Consider the following 21,603-nt stretch of genomic DNA (forward strand, 5'->3'; position numbering starts at 1 on the left):
AGTTGGCTAATTCTAAGTTCAAATGTACACACATCTTTTAAAAAAGTTTTTCACTGGATTCATACAGAATTTTTCCCTCTTAAAGTTAGAGCTAGAAAATTTTATATGAACAAACAAAAAGCATTGAATTTCTCTTCTTGCTTCAAACTTAAAGGACTAAAGTTATTTTACATTTACAGTATTATTAGTTTGCTAGTTTCTTCAAAGAACTATTTTTTAAAGGACCACCCAGAGGATTCAACTAATTGAGGAAGCAATCTTCAGTTTACTTGAAAAGAAAGGCTGCATGGGACACATTTCCCGGCACCAGTACTCTGTCATATGTTTGGACTGGATATAATGCAAAGGACAATCTTAAAATTTGAAAATAACTTGGTCTTTTCTTTCTGTTCCTAAAACACCCAAAGCAAGAAAACAGTTAAGAATTTCTGATACCTTTTTCAGAGAGATTATTTTATAATTTGAGGTTTAGCAATGCCAGGAAAAAAAATGAACCACCCAAGGAGATCATAAAAGCCAAAGTCACAGATGTAGAAACAGGTTTTTAGCAGTGTGATGAGTTACTGAGTTTGGGGAAAGTGTAAGATGTTATTCAAAGTGAATTATTTAGGCCATGGAATTCTCATTAGGTCATGAGAGAAACATCTGTAAGTGGGAACTAAAAGGTTTTATGAAAAATATTTGAGGAATACATTAGGACCTAGAATAACAAAAATGTAATGGTAGAATTAAATTGGAAATCAGTAACAAAAATATATGTGGGATATATCCATGTATTAGGAAACTAAACTATAAACCTCTAAACAACCCAAGGTTCATAGAAAAAAATCAAAAGGAACATTAAAAATTATTTTCAACTGAATGAAAGTGAAAACATTAAAATTTGGGGGTTTCAGCTGAAGCATTATGTAGTGAAAGTTGATAACTTTACACACCTGCAATAGAAAAGAAAAAAAGTTTCAGGTCAGTGACTTCAGATTCCACCTTAAGAACCTAGAAACTGAAGAGTACTTGAAAAGCAGAAGAAAGAATAATAAAAATCAGCACAGAAATCAATGAAGCAGAAAGCAGAAACAATGAGAAAATCAATGAAAACAAAAGACACGTTCATGAAAAGATCAGTAAAATTGATAAACCTCTATCCAGGCTAACCTGATAAAAGATAAATTATTAATTAATAGGACTAACCATACCCACATGTTGGATAGGATATAGAGCAACTGGAACTCTCTGTAAGACACTGCTGGAGAGAATGTAAAATGGCAAGATCACTTTGGAAACTGTTTGGCTGTTTATTAAATAAAAATGTAAACATTACCTACCATATACCAGCCATTCCACTCTGAGGTGTTTACTCCAGAGAAATGAAGGCATGTGTCTATACAAAGACTTATGCATTAATATTCATATCTGCTTTCTTTGTAGTGGTCTAAAATGGAAATACCCTAAATGTTCAATGGATAAAAAACTGTGGTATCCAGATGGGAATATGATTCAGCATAAAAAGGACTGAATTACTGCTATACACAATAATGTGAATAAAGTTCAAACAACTGATGCATGAACGAAGCCAGATTTTTTTTAAGAGAACATAATGATTTTTTATATAAAATTCTAGAAAGTGCAGACTAATTTTCAGTGACAGAAAGTAGACAAGTATTTGTGCACAAGGAAGAGGGATAGGGGAAGGATTACAAAGGGATCATAGAAAACTTTCTGGGTGATGACCATTTATATTAGCTTAATTGTAGAGATGGTTTTATAGGCATACACACATGCGAAGCTGATCTTTTGTGCACTTTGAACATGTCCTGTTTATTGTATGTTGATTGTGCCGGGAGAAATATCAATCACCTCAGATATGCAGATGACACCACCCTTATGGCAGAAAGTGAAGAGGAACTAAAAAGCCTCTTAATGAAAGTGAAAGAGGAGAGTGAAAAAATTGGCTTAAAACTCAACATTCAGAAAACTAAGATCATGGCGTCTTGTCCCATCACTTCATGGCAAATAGATGGGGAAACAGTGGAAACAGACTTTATTTTTGGGGGGCTCCAAAATCACTGCAGATGGTGACTGCAGCCATGAAATTAAAAGATGCTTACTCCTTGGAAGGAAAGTTATGACCAACCTAGATAATATATTGATAAAGCAGAAATATTACTTTACCAATAAAGGTCATCTAGTCAAGTCTATGGTTTTTCCAGTGGTCATGTACGGATGTGAGAGTTGGACTGTGAAGAAAGCTGAGTGCCAAAGAATTGAGCTTTTGAACTGTGGCATTGGAAAAGACTCTTGAGAGTCCCTTGGACTGCAAGGAGATCCAACCAGTCCATCCTAAAGGAGATCAGTCCTGGGTGTTCATCGGAAGGACTAATGTTGAAGCTGAAACTCCAATACTTTGGTTACCTCACGTGAAGAGTTGACTCATTGGAAAAGACCCTGATGCTGGGAGGGATTGAGGGCAGGAGGAGAAGGGGACGACAGAGGATGAGATGGCTGGATGACATCACTGGCTCGATAGACATGAGTTTGGGTGAACTCTGGGAGCTACTGATGGACAGGGAGGCTTGGAGTGCTGTGATACATGGGGTCACAGAGTCAGACACGACTGAGTAACTGAACTGACTGTGCCTTAATAAATGTTAAAAATCACCCATAATTCCAACTGAGATTAATTATGGTTGAATCTTATTGTATACTTATCCAAACATTTTAGTCAAATACAAATGCTTTCATTTTTGCTGAAATGGAACCAAATTACATAGCTTTTTTAAAAGCAATTTTTAAAATTGAATATATAATAGGCATCTTGTCATTTCATTAAATCCTCTTTTACATCATTTTAATACTGCATGTTACATTATTATGTGTGTCATATATATATATTTGTTTGTTGTTATGAGATTTTATTTAACTTTTTATTTTATCTTGGGGTATCATGGCATCTGGTCCCATCACTTTATGGCAAATAGATGGGGAAACAGTGGAAACAGTGCCTGATGAACTATGGACGGAGGTTCATGACACTGTACAGGAGACAGGGATCGAGACCATCCCCAAGAAAAAGATATGCAAAAAAGCAAAATGGCTGTCTGGGGAGGTCTTACAAATAGCTGTGAAAAGCAAAGGAGAAAAGGAAAGATATACCCATTTGAATGCAGAGTTCCAAAGAATAGTAAGAAGAGATAATAAAGCCTTCCTCAGCAATCAGTGCAAAGAAGTAAAGGAAAACAATAGAATGGGAAAGACAGGAGATCTCTTCAAGAAAATTAGAGATACCAAGGGAACATTTCATGCAAAGATGGGCTCAATAAAGGACAGAAATGGTATGGACCTAACAGAAGAAGAAGATATTAAGAAGAGGCGGCAAGAATACACAGAAGAACTATACCAAAAAGATCTTCATGACCCAGATAACCATGATGGTGTGATCACTCACCTAGAGCCAGGCATCCTGGAATGTGAAGTCAAGTGGGCCTTAGGAAACATCACTACAAACAAAGCTAGCGGAGGTGATGGAATTCGTTGAGCTATTTCAAATCCTAAAAGATGATGCTGTAAATGTGCTATGTTTAATATGTAAATAAATTTGGAAAACTCAGCAGTGGCCACAGGATTGGAAAAGGTCAGCTTTCATTGCAATCCCAAAGAAAGGCAATGCCAAAGAATGCTCAAACTACCACACAATTGCACTCATCTCACACGCTAGTAAAGTAATGCTCAAAATTCTCCAAGCCAGGCTTCAGCAATACGTGAACTGTGAAATTCCAGATGTTCAAGCTGGTTTTAGAAAAGGCAGAGGAACCAGAGATCACATTGCCAACATCCACTGGATCATGGAAAAAGCAAGAGAGTTCCAGAAAAACATCTATTTCTGCTTTATTGACTATGCCAAAGCCTTTGAGTGTGTGGATCACAATAAACTGTGGAAAATTCTGAAAGATATGGGAATACCACATCACCTGACTTGCCTCTTGAGAAACCTATATGCCGGTCAGGAAGCAAAAGTTGGAACTAGATATGGGACAAAAGACTGGTTCCAAATAGGAAAAGGAGTACGTCAAGGCTGTATATTGTCACCCTGCTTATTTAACTTCTATGCAGAGTACATCATGAGAAATGCTGAACTGGAAGAAACACAAGCTGGAATCAAGATTGCCGGGAGAAATATCAATAACCTCAGATATGCAGATGATACCACCCTTATGGCAGAAAGTGAAGAACTAAAAAGCCTCTTAATGAAAGTGAAAGAGGAGAGTGAAAAAGTTGGCTTAAAGCTCAACATTCAGAAAACTAAGATCATGGCATCCAGTCCCATCACTTCATGGGAAATAGATGGGGAAACAGTGGAAACAGTGGCTGACTTTATTTTTCTTGGTTCCAAAATCACTGCAGATGGTGAACATAGCCATGAAATTAAAAGATGCTTACTCCTTGGAAGGAAAGTTATGACCAACCTAGATAGCATATTCAAAAGCAGAGACATTACTTTGTCTATAAAGGTCCATCTAGTCAAGTCTATGGTTTTTCCAGTGGTCATGTATGGATGTGAGAGTTGGACTATAAAGGAAGCTGAGCACTGAAGAATTGATGCTTTTGAACTGTAGTGTTGGAAAAGACTCTTGAGAGTCCCTTGGACTGCAAGGAGATCATTCCTGGGTGTTCATTGGAAGGACTGATGTTGAAGCTAAAACTCCAATACTTTGGCTACCTCATGCGAAGAGCTGACTCATTGGAAAAGACCCCAATGCTGGGATAGACTGAGGGCAGGAGGAGAAGGGGACAACAGTGGATGAGATGGTTGGATGGCATCACTGACTCGATGGACATGGGTTTGAGTGGACTCTGGGAGTTGGTGATGGACAGGGAGGCCTGGAGTGCCTGAGTTGGACATGACTGAGCAAGTGAACTGAATTGAAACCACCAAAGGCAGATAACCTTGAAGAAGATTCTTTTTTTAACAAGAGTGTCCTAAAACTGTTTTGATGACTTTATATGGTGACTCTTATTAGAGCGCCTTCCAGAGAGCCTGTTCACGCTGAATGACAAGCACTTTTCTAGCTGTCCTTAAGGACCATATATGCAGTTCAAACTGTAAACTATCAAGGCCCAGGGTGCCTTTGTTTTACTTCAAGGAGAAATACTGTGGGATGTGTAGAGTGTTGCTCTGCTCCTGAGCAGTCTTCCTTAATCAAAGGTTCATAGGCATTACACAGAGCATACGTGCAATTATATCAAAATCTCAACTTCACAGGCAGTCAATACACTGTAAGGCATTTTGTATATGCGTCAATAATTTCCAATAATATGTCAGGTACAGATGAAGGGAAATATTTTTGTAGTTCATCCAAAATTAAGTTTCCTACACTGTTCATGCATGCACCAAAAATTCAGATTTGTAACTCATGGGAACATTCTGTTACATAATGTAATGTGTAAGCAAAGAAATAACTAATTCCCAATATATTTAGTACTAAATCAATTCTGTTCCATAGTGTAGGATAATAGGTTTAATGAACAGTCAACTGAAATATTGATAGTAACAGGAGCATAATTCAACTATAGTTCTACTTTAAAATCAAGAGCAGAACACAGGAATTCTTGTGTTACTAGGTTGAAACAAATGCTTTGCTTTACTTAAGATGATACTTTTCTGTTGCTATACTGTGTAGAAATAACACTTTTCTTTTAAAGTGGGAAGCCTGACATTCGAGGTGTAGCAGATGTGTTGTTTCTGAATGACCCTTTGCTTTCCATCAGTCTGAGGTGGCAGTTGCTGGCCTAGGGCAAATCTATTACCGTTCAGAATTTACAGTTATTATTCAGGAGTCACAGGTTGTTCACTTCTTATCTTTAGCCTGGATATTGCAATACTGGTACAGGCAGAGTGGACTGGGGTGAAGGGAAGCATTTTTTCAAAGAATGTACAGTAATGCAAATTATAATCATATTTTGAGTGCAGACTCAGTTGCTCAGTTGCATCTGACTCTTTGTGACCTCATGAATCTGTAGCCCGCCAGCCTCCCTCTGTCCATGGAATCTGCAGGCTAGAATCCTGGAGCAGGTTGCCACTTCCAGGTGATCTTCCCGACCCAGGGATCACACCTGCATCTCCTGCGTCTCCCGCAGTGGCAGGTGGATTCTTTACCACTGTGCCACTTGGGAAGTCCCAAGATCACATTTGCTTTATTCCAATTACAATAAATTGTATTTTCTGTTAACATTTAGATCTCATATTCTTCAAGATATATCATTTTACCTTTGGGAAATTAATGTATTACCACTAATCATAACTATTAGACAAGCTAGATTTCAGTTTTTGATATTCTAACAGTTTAAGGATACAAATATTCAGGGATGGTACAATGCTGTTTTCATTCTGCTATCTGAAACAGTAACAACGTGGCCACTCCAGTACTCTTGCCTGGAAAATCCCATGGACAGAGGAGCCTGGTGGGCTGCAGTTCATGGGGTCACGAACAGCCGGACACGACTGAGCGACTTCACTTTGACTTTTCACTTTCATGCATTGGAGAAGGAAAGGGCAACCCACTCCAGTGTTCTTGCCTGGAGAATCCCAGGGACGGGGGAGCCTGGTGGGCTGCCGTCTATGGGGTCGCACAGAGTCGGACATGACTGAAGCGACTTAGCAGCAGCAGCAGCAGCAGCAGTGATGAAATAAAGTTACAATAAGAGTGCAGGTGATCAATGCATTCTGTTTTCAAAAGAAAGGTTTTTAACTCCACACTGACATTTATTTTCCATTTCTCTGGTGCACTGGCTATTTGTTTAATAAAAGGAGACCTTTCCAGTAACAAGGACATTATCTTAATCATTAGAATAATTCTGTAAGCACCATCAATCAAGAGGTTTGCTTAAGTCATGATAATATACATGAATTTTTTTTTCTTTAGTCTTAGAGTTTCAAGACTCAAAGCTTAGTACTTGCAATGTGGCTAAGAAGCTAGAAGAAATAAAATGATCTGCAGAGTTTGGAACAATGTGCCCTAAATCACAAAATTTTACAGAACATCGCATAATGTTTTGCATCTAGAAATAAATTGCTCAGATCTGAAATGGGGAAGATATTGGACTTAATCAATGTAACTTCACAGGGCAAAATGAGAACACATGGATGGAAGTTAAGGAAGCCAATTTTGTGCAATATCAGAAAGAACTTCTTGGTAAGTCCTCTAAAAGTGAAATGAATTTCCTGTGAAATACCAGTGCTTTTTGCCACTGCAGGTGTTGAAGCAGATCAACAAACATCTGTCAGTTATATTACACAAGGGATTCCTAGAGTGGGTGGAACACTGGAACCGATTAAGTCCTTTGAACTCTGATTCCCAATCTAACCTTTCGGGTCAGAACCCTTTAGGACATCAGATGGATAAACAATCTACTAAGAAGAAAGACATTTCAACAATTAAATACAGTATAAGAAATAGAAAAGTATGTAAGTAATGATGCAAATAAAAAACTAAGGAAGAATTGAGAGAAAAGTGACGAGTTCTAGCTAGCAGTACGATGTCAGATTGCCTAGAGGAGTCCTTATATTAAGGATTATAGTGGGTGTCATAATTCAGGTGGGAAGGAGAATGTGGTACAGGATTCCTGCCTGAAAGGAGGGCCCAAGCAAAGAGTTAGAGGAGTAGATAGAACTCCATGAATATCTGAGAAGAGAAGAGAACTATTCTGGAGCTTTTAACTAATCAGAATCTTTGTGATACATCTGTACTTACTTTGGCTGTCAAGACCTGTCTTTCAGCGCCTTAAACAAATAGGTATGAGGTTGTAAAATACCTGACATACATCAACAAGAATGAAATCAGGCCGTTTGAAGCCATGTGGACCGACCTGGAGGTTATCATACTAAGCGGAGTGAGTCAGAAAGAGAAAGATAAATACCATATGATATCACTAATTTGCAGCATCTAAAATATAACAAAAATGAACTTATCTACAAGGCAGACACAGGCTCACAGACACAGAGAACAGACTTTTGGTTGCCAAGGGGGAAGGCGGGTGGGGGAGGGAAGGACCAGGAGTTTGGGTTTAGCAGATGCAAACTATTATATGTTATACATAGGACGGATAAACAACGAGGTCCTACTATACAGTGCATGGAACTATATTCAATATCGTGTGATAAACCACAAAGGAAAAGAATATAAAAAAGAATGTGTATGTGTATAACCAATCACTTTGCTGTGTATATATATATATATATATATGGTTTAAATCATCAACTTCTCATATTTATTTCTTCTTTGTAATCTAAATTAATATATAGTGATAAAGATAGATAGGAGCCTTCCAAATTGCTTCCAGAATTTTCTTAGATAGCAACAGGACTATATAGCATCTGAACACAGACTGCAGGAACAGTCACCAGGTGCTAACTCTCTAGGCTTGAAGACTTTGCTCTCAGAGAAAGTAGGCTGAGCATGAGATCCACCCAGAATATGTTCAAGCCAAACCACTGATTTTGGGGATTTTCCTACAGTGAAAAGAGAAGCAAAATTTCCAACCAGCTAATTTTGCTGCTTGTTAGTCCATCTAAAGTCTTTTGTTTCTGGAAGCTTTTAATATTCTCTTTGTTTCTGTCAGCAGTTTTTCTGTACCATGCCTGGCTGTGAGTTTTTTAAATTTCTTTATTTTCTGGTTTTTATCCTGTTGGGCTTTGTAGTGCTCCTTGAATATTGAATCCCTGACAGGGATAGTCACAAGCTATTCTTTGGAAAAGATTGTTTCTGCCCTATTTGCTGACCTCCTGCTGGGACACCAGTCTATACCCCACATATGTTTTACACTTTTCTTCCCTCCAGGATCTTTCATCCTTTTTCTACAACGTCTCCATCTGGTAATTTTTTCAGAACTCCTTTCCGGTTTATTATCTCCTCAGTGTGTCTAAACTTTTTGTAAACTCATGTATTGAGTTCTTAATTTTGGTTATTACATTTTCTCAGTTCTAGAGTTTCTATTTGAATCATTTTTGGTAGTTTCCAGTTCTTTGCTAAAATTCTTCGGACCCAATTTCTTAAAATAAACATAAAACCTGCATCTGATAACTCTAATATTTAGAGCTACTGACCCATTTCTGCTGTCTTCATTTTTCTGGTCATTTGATCCTGTCAACTGGGGTGCTGGATTCACTGCTAGACGAGAGAAGAGGCTGGTAAGGGAAACTAGAGCTGGTCACTGAAGACCTTGCCAATCATATTAAATAACTTGGACTTAATTTTCACAGTAATAGAAAGTGATTGAGGAGATGTAAGCAGGCAAGTTTTTTCTGTTTACACTTGACAAAGATGACTCTAGCCTTAAGGTGGGAGAATGCATTAGAAAGCAGCAAGACTAGAGATGCAGAGACCAGTGGGTAAGGTTTATAGGAATATAAGGAGAGAGGATGGCATTGAGGGATAAGACTTGTACTAATGGAGATTTTAGTGGGCTTCCTTCATAGCTCAGTCAGTAAAGAGTCTGCCTGCAATGCAGGAGACCCACGTTCGATTCCTGGGTCAGGAAGATCCCCTGGAGAAGGAAATGGCAATACACTCCAGTATTCTTTCCTGGAAAATCCCATGGACAGAGGAGCCTGGCGGGCTACAGTCCATGGGGTCCCAAGAGTTGGACGACTTAGTGACTAAATCACCACCACCACCACCAATGGAGACTTTTATTTTATTTTATTTTTTAGTTTATAATCATTTTATTTCAAGTGTATTTTTAAAATTATAAATGGGAGTTTTGGAATCCAAAGTCAAAACATTTATTCTTCATAGACTCAGAATCTGACAAGCAATTCCAGACCTTGCTTTCCAAATCCAGTGTCCTCTGCTATTTTTCAGACTGACACCTAGTATTTAAAACTATTCCGTCCTAAATGTATCATTCTGGATAACTGTTGTGCACTTGCTGTTGATAAGATTCTTCTGAAAACAGTCCATCAAATATATAAAGAATGGTTTCTGTCCAGGTATCAGCAGAGAGGGGAGAACTATTAAACATCTATCAAAAAATCATCTATTCATTTAAAAAATAACAAAACCAGTGCTGTTCTCTGCCATGAAAGAGAACATGCAAAATTAAATTACTTTTGAAGACTGTGATAATATTTTATTACCTACACAGGCCTCAATCTCACTTAAAGATCTTTCAATACAAAGTCACCATCAGGATTTACTCAGTAAAAATCCTGGGTACTAACATGGCCCTACATGTGCTATTCCAAAGAGGAACAGGTTACTTTTGAGGAAAAGAGCTGCCTTGGTAACTCCCCTCAAATGCTTATTTTAAATAAACATAGTTAAAGGAAATATTTTTTAAACCAACTCTGGGTACTATCTCGCAAACTGCCCACCAAATGGAAAAGGAAATAAAAACTTTCTCTATTTATTTGGGAAACTTTCCACCTTTACTTTTCAGATTATGACTTTTTACCTTTTTTTTTGACTGTCTCATACAATATTTAAAAAATTTTAAATTGTTTTCCAATGTAAGAATTCTTTTTCAAATGATTTTCGCAACCCAGAACACAGACAACAGAGCAACATTTTCAAGTCACATTGATAATAATGAAGAGATGAAAATGGACGGATGTCTGAAAACAGGTATTCCCTCTGCTCCAAAGGTGAGCAAACTTTTAACGTGTGAACAACATGGAACTCCAATGGAGGCTGTTAAAGAAGGGTGTATATATCCAAGAGATTTTTGTGGGCTAGAGCCTACATGATGATTCCACGTTTCTGTTTTTGAAAACGGAAAGAAGACAACATGGTGCCATTTACTAAACTAGATAAAACTGAGGGAAGTTCAAATTTAGGAGAAAAAGAGTTGACTTCAGATTAGTGCAGTTGAGATGGCAGGCTGACTTCCTAGCTGTGAGATGGTTGTGGTCTGGACACTCAGGAGAAAATTCTGGGCCAAATATACAGCTCTGGATGTCATCTGCACACAGGTGACAGTGGCGTCACACGGAGGAGTAGATGAAAGGGCACAGGGAGGAGCTGGAGGTCAGGGTGGGGCGCCTCGGGCTGAAGCTGTCAGAGCACAGAGCTGCCAGGAAGCAGGTGGGCTCTCGGAAGCCTGGAACAGACTGAGATGGAGTCAGAAAAGAAGTCTGTGGTAACCGGGCGAGTGCACCGTTACAAACTAAGGGTAGAGATCACGGGGAGGGGAGGGGGACATGGTCATCAGAATGAAATGCGACTAAGAAGACACACCGCAAACAAGCAAATCGTTGGTGACCCTGGTGAGGGTGAAGGGAGAAAGCAGGTTGTGGTGGGCTGAGGAGTGCACGGGTTGAAGGGGTGGACAATGAGCACAGGGAGTTTGTGAAGTCAGGCTCTGAGGAGGAGAAAGATGGGTAGATAGGTTGCATGTGAGACTAGGGCATGTTTTCTAAGTTTAGGACAAAAGGATTTGACCATGATCAAATGCCAATAGGAAGATATAACCAAAGTGGGAGAGGCTGAAAGATACAAGAGGAAAAAAAAAAAAAAAAAAGCCTGCATGCATCCTAAGTTGCTTCAGTCATGTCCAACTTTTTGCAACTGGAAGGACTGCCAGGCTCTTCTGTCCATGAGATTCTCCAGGCAAGAATACTGGAGTGGGTTGCCATGTCCTCCTCCAGGGAATCTTAAAAAAAAAAAAAGCCTAATTAATAGCAAATATGGGGGCTTCCCAGGTGGTGCTAATGGTAAAAAAAAAAAACAAAAACACACACACACACCAAAAAAAACACCCACCTGCCATTGCAGGAGACCCAGGTTCAGTCCCTGGGTTGGGAAGATCCCCTGGAGGAGGGCATGACAACCCACTCCAGTATTCTTGCCTGGAGAATCCCATGAACAGAGAAGCCTGGTGGGCTACAGCCCATAGCGTTTCAAAGAGTTGCATAGGACTGCAGAGACTTAGCACGCAGCATGCACGACAGCAAACGTCTGAAGACTGGAGGACTCAGGATCTAGAGCTCAAGGGGCAAGGTCTGCCTGAGATGCTTAGAAGCTAGGGAGAGAGAGCCTTTCCCGTTTTTTCCTAACAGAAGGGAAAAGTCAGGAGATTGTTTTGGTGGCAAGACAGGGAGATGGTTCTTTAGAGATGGTTTCTCTTTTTAGTGCAAATTAGGGGGGCTTGGATATCTGCTGTAGGGAAAAAGCAAAAACTTTCAAGCAATATGGTAGAACAGCCACATAGCATTAATGATCCAGCTGAAGTCCGATACCATGAAGTTGGCTGCATTCTACAGGGTGATATGAGTTTGCCCAGCAGTTCCCAGCAGTTTGGAGCAGTTGCAGAGGAAGTCGACTGTTAGATACATCCTGAAAAAGGATCTGGGCCTGGTGGGCCCCTCTGCAGACAACAGGACAAGGCTAATGAGAACGTTGGCAAGTGTGGTGGACAGTGGAGAGGAAAGTGAAGACGAAAGGCAACAAGCAGGTAGAAGGAACGTAGAAGTGTGCGATGGAGGCTCCGGGACAATGTGATGAAGCAGAGTCTGGGACTCCAAACTTCCTATTTTGGGTGACTTGGATTTGATGATTATTAATTTATGTATAAGAAGACCGATTTTCTTGAGACAGTCTTGGTTTATACCTGTTTTGCTGGAGTAATTGCTAAGTTTCACCCCGTTTCACTTTCAAAAGTGTCCTTGTTTGTATAATAAATTAAATGTCTTGGTATTTATATAGAGATGACATGGAACAGGCATGGAAGAAGGGAGATAATTAGTTTAATTTTCAACATGTTGAGTTCAAGGAAATTCAGGTTTAAAGATCACGTCGATCAAACATTTGGGCAGATGCAACCTATACTCACCCATAATACCTAAGTCAGTATAGTACTAATTGACTTATAATTTAGTGATTATCTCAAGTGATATACTAATCTGCAGATAATACATTAAATTCCTAGAAAATATTTGCTTGAGGGCCTTTCCTTGGTATTAAAATATGTGGTATTTGTGAGTGAAATGAAAAATATTACTCATGTGAGAAACAATTTTAACACTGACCGCTTTGTCAATCTGGTGTAACGTATCAATGGACTGAGTTCAGTTGGGTCATTCCTCAAAACGCCACAAGGTGGCAGCACAACTACATGATGATGTAATTAACAAAGGCAAAGATTCCTGTCAGATATTCGGCAGTTAGAACATTTAAGAGTTTACAGTCATTGGACATTACAAGTGCATGCATGCTAAGCCGCTGCAGTCGTGTCCGGCTCTGTGTAACACTACGGACTGTAACCCGCCGGGCTCCTCTGTCCATGGGATTCTCCAGGCAAGAATCCTGGAGTGGGTTTCCGAGGCCTCCTCCAGGGAGTCTTCTCTACCCAGGTCTCTCATGTCTCTTGCCTTGGCAGGCGAGTTCTTTACCGCTAGTGCCACTACATTATATAAATTTTTCTAAATGTATGCCTTTTAATTTTAAAGTAATTATTTGTTTTATCATTATTGCCAATAGGAAGATGTGAAAATTAAAAAGTTTGATTATGAAATATATACATTATTTTTAAATATTTTAAGCAGGTTAAGACACATGATGTCCCTATTCCCTGGTGGCTCCGTGTCTAAAAAGGCCACCTGTAATGCAGAAGATGTGGGTTCCTGAGGGGCAAAGATCCCCTGGAGAAGGAAATGGAAACCCACTCCAGCATTCTTGTCTGGGAAATCCCATGAGCAAGCCTGGTGGGCTACAAAAGTCCACGGAGTCATGAGAGGGTCAGATGCAACCTAGTGACTTGACAACAAAACACGTGACCACTGATCTGCATTTATGGGCATTCTTAAGATAGCTATACATAGGGCCTCCCTGATGGCTCAGATGGTAAAGAATCCACCTGCAAGGCAGGAGACCTGGGTTTGATCCCTGGGTCTCCGACGATCCCCTGGAGGAGGCCGTGGTAACCCACTCCAGGATTCTTGCCTGGAGAATGCCTATGGACAGAGGAGTCTGGCAGGTTACAGACCATGGGGTCACAAGGAGTTGGACACGACTGAGCGGCTAAGCGCACACGGTATATCATACACTAACTATAAATGTCTTATAAGTTTGCATTTTGATTGGTATATTGTACTTAGACAATTTTACTTACAGTATCTTTTTAATACATTTATCTCACTAGTGAACATACACTTAGTAACTTCATTCGTTGGCCTTTGGGAAGAAAGCATTCAGAAATCTCATGAAGAAACTCTTGTTTGCCATATTCTAGCTACAGCAACACAAAGGGAGGTAGGTGCAGTTATCTGATTTAGCCAGTGGGTAGTACAGGATACCTGGATAAATTTGAACTTCAGCTAAACAGCAAGTAATCTCTTTAATATAAGTGTGGTACCATACAATATTTGGGGAATACGTAGACTAAAAATTAGTCAATTCTTCAATATATTTTATGTGGCAACCCAAGTAGGGAGCAATGGGAGGGAGAAGAATTGAGGGGTGGGGGGAAAGCAAGCTGCGGAGGAATCCAGGATTTTAGGCTCCAAGTCTGACCTACCATTTAGAGGTCTTCAGGACCAAGGAAAAGAATCATAAATGGACTTGAACTAGGCTGCATTCTGCGGTGAACTCATTTATATGTTAAGCTAAACAACATGGGCTAGGGTTAATCAAGTACTCTGGTGAATTACTATCTACACCACACATTGATTACTGATTTTCAAACAACAAAATACGACAACATATATTTAAAGCTAGCTCAGTTTTGGACAAAATTGAATAAATAACTGCAATTCAGACATTTTGAGGTCTTACCCACATTCAGGGTTATCATTATGAAAATCTGTCATTAGAGCATGAAGGCTCGGAAAGGCCATTTTAATTTCATTTAATCAACAAACATGCCTGGCACCTTCTGTGTGCAGGGGACTGACTTAGACTGTGAGTATAAGGATTAATAAGACACTGATGTAAATCGTCTCAGTAGCCATATATCATTGATAAAACAAAAGTACCATTTCCTCCCGAGTTTTGGTCCTTCATCAATTGTTTCTCCCTTTGTTCCTCCCTGGAATGATCTCCTTTCTCTTCTGTGTGATTTTCAGCTACCATTTTAATACTCAAGACTTCCAAATATCTATTCCAGCCATGACTTCTCCGCTGTGCCTAAGTATGTACATTTAACTGATATGAGTTCCTGGCTGTCCCATGAGTACTTCCTAAATTAGACTCATGGTTTACTCCCAGAAAATCTTATTCTTCGTTTATTCCCAGTCTTAGTCAATTGCAGTGCTCTTCCTGTTCTCCTCTGCCCTTCAGACATTCACACAATCCTCAACTTCTGTCCCCCATCCAATCAGAGTATCCTTACTAGATCGTGTGTCTACTGTTCCAAGTCCTTTCTAAACTCATTTCCTTCCTCCAGCCTCAATTGCCTTAAATTTAGAAATTTATTAAAATTATCAATTAATTTTATTTACATTATTTTATACCAATAAGTATATTTTTAAATCTGAGAAGAGTTTATGATTTTAATGGCATTAAAAGAGAAGAATAAGACTGATAAGGAAACACAGGCAGAGTCAGAGAATAGCCTGGGGTTGGGAGGTGTTCAGATGTCTGAAATACAGACACTTGGAAGAGAAGGCAGGGAAACCCCTTCCTCAAGCTTCCCATTCAGCATAGTGCTAGGCACTGCTGGAAACAACTGGAAGCATTTATAGGGTGCCCACTGAATGTTCTGCAGAAGACTCTTGAGAGTCCCTTGAGCTGTAAGGAGATCAAACCAGACAATCCTAAAGGAAACCAACCCTGAATATTCAACGGAAGGACTGATGCTGAAGCTGAAGCTCCAATACTCTGGCCGCCTGATGAGAAAAACTGACTCATTGGAAAAGACCCTGATGCTGGAAACGATTGAGGGCGGGAGGAGAAGGAGGTGACAGAGGATGAGATGGGTGAATGGCATCACTGACTCAATGGACATGAGTTTGAGCAAACTCCGAGAGATAGTGAATGACAGGGAAGCCTGGCATGCTGCAGGCCATTGGCTTGCTGCAGTCCACGGGGTTGCAAAGAGTCAGACACAACTCAGCGAGTGAACAACAACAGCATAACAACAACAACATGGAACCTTAGGCATTCATATCCTGCAGCGAGGTGAATAATGCAGGTCAAAGATCACATTCCTCTAGACTGCAGGGAAGAAGGGGAAGGAAGCAAAGTCTTTCAATCAGGGTCATTGGTCCTAGCAATCTCACAGGAGCATCAGAGGTGGCATAATCAAAGGAGTACAATTAAGAAAAACAGAAATAAATCTGAAACAACTAATAACATGACTACCCTTATGCCCTATATCAACTATCAAATGGGAAATATTTAAACAAATGATTCTGATCGGTGTTACTTTTAAAAAGCCAAGGCAAATTTTCAGTTTTATTTCCGGTTAGTTTTCCAGAATCTATAATCAGCATCGATGTTGAAATTTCTCAAAACCCATTGGAAAGTATCTCAGCACACATTTTAGAAAGATGCTGGCTTTGATCCATTTTGTCAACGTGATGGCTAATACCTGTCCTTGTCTTATAGCCTATCCCTGTGTTCCTCCTTCAGTACCGTGACTCAGAGGAGTTCTGGACCACATATGTGGGGATTCTCACTGCTATGTCGCTGTATTTGGGGAGACATAAGGGCTCAAACAGAAGAACATGAGAAGCTATAAGTGTTTTACCTGTCCAGAGGCAGCCACCCAAGCATGGTAGTAAAGGGCTAAGAGGACTCAAGGAAAGAGAACAGGAAGGTTCAAAAGGAGGGGTCATGATGTCCTTTGCAATGGAGGAGGGGAGTTTGTGTCCGGGCAAGGCACTGAGGGGAGGGGGGAAGGACAGGTTGATCAGGCTAGGGGTTAACTGGACCCAAGATCCTGTGTGTTTCTAGAAACAGGCCTTGAGGGAATCTTTCTGGCCTCACATATGGAATGGGGATAACAGAGATTGAAGACCATGGAGGCCTAAATCAGCTTAATTACACACTGTGGTGTAAGGATGGGAAGGCCCCCAGATGCTTGAAATTCTTTCCACAGAAAACAAAACATTTACTTTACAGAGATAAAAGGCTTGAAATGTAAATGCATGAGTGAAACTCATTCACACTTGGGTGTAATCAGTCAGTCAAGAAATCAATAAACAGAGGAGTATCAGATTCCCTGGGGGTGGGGGGGGGGCAGAGAGCAAGGGTCTGCGTTTAGGAGGTAGAGGCTGGGTGGAAAGGTAGGATAAGTGCCAAGGAAAGAGACCTAGGAGACTAGGAAGGCCAACTTCACCTACTTGGCACATTTTACTTGTGATTCACGAGGTGTGTCTTCTCCACCAGCTTGTGAACTCCTTGAGCCAATGACTCTGTAGCACCTAGCATTGAGCCTGGTGCAAATGGTAAGCACTAAATCATTCTGTGTTCATGTTGAATTTTCGTTCCAAACTGGTGGACAGCAACTGTGTGCAAATGGACTTTTGCTTTTCCTGCCCATCCAAAGGGACAATTTACTGGAACCCTTACTCTCCTGGGGTTCTGGAGTGTCAGAGCTGCCTTCTCAGGCCCATCTGTGCCCACACAACCAAGAAACAAGGCTCTTACTCAGCTGGGAGATGGCAAACAAGGGAAAATGATTTTAAAGATGCCTGCTCAAAATTCCCCTAATCTGAAAACTATGAGGCAAGGACATTTTGGTTGCTTCTGCTTATAATATACATCAGGATCTTGCAATGCTTTCCATTCATTATCCTCAGTGTGGACTTTTTGATTTTTTTTAGTATCAGTTTTCCTGGTATAGATAGAGTGAAGAGGCTAGCATGTGGTGCTAGCATGGTGCCTGGCAAATAGCAAGTGTTCAATAAATTTTTGTTGAATGAACAAATGAATGCATGAGTGAGTGATTGGGGGTGATCCCCAAATTCCAAGCAATTTAGTCGAAAATGAGGAAAGTTCACATCAAGTAGGTAGAGACTAAACTGCATAAAACTTTGTGAAAAATTGAGGAAAATCCAGATTTACCAGACAAACACTTGAATGTTATTAGCTTAATTGGATTTTATGTGATACAGTAAATGCAACTGGACTATAGTGACTGGAGTATAGGAACAAATCAAGTCAATTTTGTTCTCTTTGGGTTAAGCTAGATTGAACAAAATGGGAAATTTCTGTTGCCCTTGCAAGACTGGGACCTAGTAATTTTTCTAAGTTATTTGGAAAATTCTGACTTTGTTTTGTTTGTTTTTGTTTTGCTTTACTTTACAAATAGCCTCCTGGCCCTCTAGCAATACCTCCATCTCAGATATCACTCCCCTATCAAGCTATAAAACAATTAATAGAAGCTCAAAATATTTGGGCAACATTTGCTATTTTAAACAAATCCTGGTTTTAGTCTGAACATAGTTAAGAACTTTTCAGGCCCAGCAAGCCCCGCTTCAGGTCTCCATTACTGGAAAAAGCCATTATGTGGAACCACTGCAATTCAGCCAAGAACGTAGTAGCAGTAGCACATTTCAGAAAGCTTGGCTGATCCTCTCTTGTAGGTTGTTCTTATCTAGTATCAGGTCACCTGAAATCATTAAAACCTCTTGTAGCAGTTTTCCAATCCATGGCTAAATTTCCACTTTGAGGACCTCTGACTTTTTAGGCATTCTCTCACTAGAGTGAGTCTACGATTCATGCTAAATCACAAGGATGATCAGATGAAATTGTTAACAGAATGCTATGTTTCTGGTGGATAATAACTCACTGGACATAAAAATTAAGATAATATGCTTTATTTTACATGATTGTTGATGTTGATTCCAGCCATTACCTCCAATCAAGTCAGGCTATAATTCTGTGGCATTAATGAAGACAGACTTAATGAGCAGCTCTCCTTTCACAGCGTAGGTCTCGCTGCTGTACACAAAACCAAAGTCCCCTAAACAGGAAACTTCCATTCCACACCAGCAGGCCTAACTTGATCTGTGGATTACACCTCCAGAGCTCAGCAAGCAACAAATTAATCATGGTTTCCCCCAACTGAGGCATTTTTTCCCTTCCAATCTGAATTTCAGAACTTGTCTTGATTAATGCTGATGTGCTGAACACTGTTGCCATTAAGTCATATATCTTGCAAAGAGCCATTTGGAGTAATAATTCATATATCTCCTGGAGCAAAGTTTTTCAAAAGTCTCAATGCAATATTCTGTTGGATCAATCTCCTATGATATCTTGATGCTTCTTTCCAACAGTGGCTTTCATTCTAATTGTTCTTAAGATTTTTATCTATCACGTCAACTTAATAGAAACAATGTTCCTGCTTCAAAACTACATATGAATAACAGGTATAGATAAAGTTGTCCTACATGCGATTATTAGTCCCTGAGAGCAGTATTTTGTAAAACTTACCTCACTACCCCAAAGCAACTTTTACTCTTATCCTTTTATATTTAATGAAAAAAAAATCTAAAGAATATGTGCTAGTATCTGTGTGCTAAAGCTTTTAAGCTAATTATTATTTATCCACTTAAAATTAGTAACGGTAAATTTTCCATTTAGGAAAATCATTCAAGATTCAAACTCTCCCCACTCTTTTTTTAAGCTAGGTCATGACATCTCTGCAGAAGACAAATCCTGTATTAGAGATGAGTTATTGTTGTTCAGTTGTTAGTCAGGTCTGACTCTTGTGATTAGAAGTGAGTTACTGTTATCCTCAAGGAGGCAGAAAGTTGATGATGTTACTCAGTAAAGAGTAACAGTAAACTAATTTTTAATGCAACCACCATGAGTTTAATCAACTGTTAAGTGATTCCTTGATTTTTAAATTATACAAAAGTCACTTGCTGTATTTTCTACTCTGAGCACCTACCCCAACGTCTGGCCTGCAGTTGGTGTTCAATGTCAACTGGATGGAACTCAGGATTTTTTACCGAGGCTGGTGAGAAAGCGTTCTTCAATTTGTCCACTAGGTGGCATACAGGGACCATGCTTCCCGCATGGAACCATCACAGACCCTCCCATTCATGGTGTAAATAAAGAGCTGCATTATTAATTTATACCATAGCATCCACTCTACACCTAATATTTGTTTAACCAGCTGTTTCCTGTAATCCTCCTTAAACACTATTTATTAAAATCCTAAGAACATTCAAGTTTCCATCCCTTTCCATTTTACCCCAACAACATATTGTTGCTTTTACTTAACACTAAATACATTTAAATATCATAGGCTAAGTACTATGGTTACTGATAATGAATACAGGAGGTCGGAAAATTAACTAGAGGCAACAGAAGACGACAATGCAAAAGTGTTTTCAAATTTGCTCTGCATTTCGCTGGAATTTTAACTGGCTGTGAATACCATTATTTTTAAAATGTAATCCGGAAAATAAAACATACATGGGGCAGAAGGAAATGAAAAGAAAACCAGTATTAGGGTGTTCCAAAAAAAGGGAGTTATTTCCTGAATATGCCTCTTGTTCATCTTTACAAAGACCGAGGGCTGTGCTACCTTAAGAGTCAAAGACTTCTTCAACTACTCAGAAAATACCAACATTCCACACCCAAGATGCTAAAAGGCAGGACTGTTTAGTAGACCATCTATTCATAAAGCATCTTCGTTCGCCGAATGTATTTATCCTGGATGTGTTACCGGCTCCCAAAGGAAGGAAAAGGAAGTGAAACCACTAGGGATATAATGAATTGATTCTTCTCTGTGAAAGTATCTTCAGTTCTTCTAAATTACAGCGTCAGTCATTCCTCTGAGATTCAGGGTCTAGCTGACAATAAATGGCTCACTTTATAAGAACACCATGTTCTCTTCTTGCTTGTTTCTGATAGAAAGCCCAGGCCCACTGAACACTCCCCTTTGGAATACTGGCCTCTGGGTACTTTCTCTTTGGAGACCAGTGGTCTGGAGGTTGTTGGTTTTCTCTTGCTCATTAAGCTATGTTTAAACAAAATTAGTTCTTATCTAGTTTTTCCATTTTTAATCTGTTACCAGTTTTGTGAAGAGATTACCAAAACATATAGCCATTCTCTTAGCTTAAAAATTAAATTATCAAGAACAGATTGCCCCAAAGTGACTGAAGACTAAGGTTTAAATAAATGCCCAACCTCCTTTGGCATACTTTCTATTTTATTGAATGAAAGAAAAACTTCTTTATTCATAAAAAAATAATGGAACTGAACTGAAGACACATCAAACTAAAAGTTATCCAAAGAGAACGACTATGATGTATTTTTGGTAACACAGTATTCCCATTTTATGATTCCATTAAAATATTGAAGTCGCTGAAGTGTGTATAAAAGGACTCGAATTTAGTGCACTGAAATAATAAAATAGAAATGGTTGCCAGAAACTACGTTTGTAATGAATAAATATTACATTTCATGTAGAAATTAATTCTCAGGCTTTATTTCTTAAGAACCGTTAGCTTCCAAGAAGCCAGCCAGTATGTTTGATTTTATGACATCACACTGGAACGTGTACAGGAACGCTTTCCATCCTAAAAACTCCCAAAGTACTGGCCGCTTTGTGTATTTTTCCAGGGATAAATGAAAATAAAATAACTTATTTTCAAAATAATAAACCATCTTCTTTGGAACACAACAGTCATAGCCAATGGAAGAAAACAACTTCATT

At 39.4% G+C, this 21,603-nt stretch overlaps 1 protein-coding gene across 1 annotated transcript in view; it reads right to left on the reverse strand.

Moving 5' to 3' along the window:
* HAPLN1 (hyaluronan and proteoglycan link protein 1) overlaps positions 1-21,603 on the reverse strand; it is a 76,973-nt gene that overhangs the window by 54,437 nt on the left and 933 nt on the right. The gene's annotated exons all lie outside the window — the stretch shown is intronic.

Source organism: Ovis aries, chromosome 5 (assembly GCF_016772045.2).
Source record: "Ovis aries strain OAR_USU_Benz2616 breed Rambouillet chromosome 5, ARS-UI_Ramb_v3.0, whole genome shotgun sequence".
In the NCBI taxonomy this organism is placed as follows: Eukaryota; Metazoa; Chordata; class Mammalia; order Artiodactyla; family Bovidae; genus Ovis; species Ovis aries.